The sequence below is a fragment of the Dendroctonus ponderosae genome, unplaced genomic scaffold (genome assembly GCF_020466585.1).
Source record: "Dendroctonus ponderosae isolate FM_Combo_2020 unplaced genomic scaffold, Dpon_F_20191213v2 Dpon_F_20191213_11, whole genome shotgun sequence".
NCBI lineage: Eukaryota > Metazoa > Arthropoda > Insecta > Coleoptera > Curculionidae > Dendroctonus > Dendroctonus ponderosae.
In genome coordinates this window covers 4,384,827-4,386,354 of record NW_026017213.1, presented here as the reverse complement: position 1 = coordinate 4,386,354, position 1,528 = coordinate 4,384,827, and positions in this window count along the sequence as shown.

The following is a 1,528-nucleotide window of genomic DNA, read 5'->3' as shown; positions in this document are numbered from 1 at the left end:
GAATATTCTGGTTCAGCTACGGAACATTCCCCAAGGAACACAGTGTGTGTTTTTGCAACTTTAAAAATAGAATAATCAACTGAATGCTCACAGTGCTCTTCTAAGTAAAACTTGACCATATCGACAAATCTCTGCTGATCGATTTACAGCGAAGCCCTGCTCGATGGGAACCAGCCAGTTCCCATCATAACGATCAAAATTGACGAGTTTCCTTTCGCATTTCAAATAGGACCTGGACAGTGGAACGACAGCTACAAGTGTCGATTGTTATCTTTTGGTGTTTCTTTTTGCCTCTGTTTGATATCCCGTCCGGTAGAGCCGTTTATCGGCGTCGATTTGCATTTTTTCACCGCAATTACCGACGTTTAGGACACACTAAACATGTCATCACGGAATGCCAGCCCGGTTGTGTAACAAACTAGTGCGAGAACAAGATATCCGGCCTATTGCCCAAAGTTGATCAGCATCGGGGCCCCGATCGCGACTCCCTGCCAGGCGCCTTAATTGCCGGGAAACCCCCGGGGGGCGGCGCCCTGCTCAGGTGTAATGGATTTCCTATTAGACGGGCCAAAAACCGATCCGTATCTACACTGATGGCAGATATTAATAAAGCTGTAAATCGTCAGTGTACAGAGAGAGCATTACTGGCCTGTCAAAAAACCAATCGTTTGGCTTGATCGATATTTCTAGCCTAATTGTTTCTGCGTATTCAATCCGGCCCTAAGCCGAGAGAATTAGTCTAATGCCCGTATCACACTATGCACTTTTCTCCGATTTATTGGCCAACCTTACGAGGGTTAACTTGGATATTCTTCTCGCAATAAATTGGAGCAATTTCAGTAAATCCAACTTGCATTTTAATCCTTTAGTTCTGTTGTTTTGGGTTGGTAACGACGTGTAGACTGAGGGTGCTGATGTCTGGAAACGTTCAAAAATTGGCCCGATTTATTGGGCAATAAATCGGGGAAAATGTGTAATGTAATGTCGGCGCTGTATTAAACACCGCCCAGACAAATGGGGCGGCCATTAAGAGGCCGGCCACTTAATCCAAACTAATGTCCCCATCACTAATTGAATTACTTTTGTGCTTCGTCCTGGTCCACCTGTGGAGGACCCGATCCGGCTTAGTGATTAAACACTCTCCCATCGTGTGTAGATGAGAGCGAGATGTGCAAAAGCTCCCCGAATTTCTGGCTGTTGGTTACAAATGGCTGTCGCAACAGGACCTCAGCCCGAACAGCACGAATGACAAATGAAAAGCCGCTCCAATTGCTGCCGGACACCGCTTTATATGGCGTTTCACATATGAGCAACCGCATTCTTGATTCGTTTCACTCAAATAGTGCTCGACTGTTTTTTAATGTTTTGTCATTTTTACTGTCTAAGCCTTCTTGTGACCGGCAACCGCATTTTTCTCATCGGTTGTTCGGTAGTTGTGGACTTTGAGCGATGGTTTCCTGTACGGCTTCCCGTTCCTCATCTTTGGATTGCACAGTATTTATTAAGAATGGGAAACCTGAAGAATTTT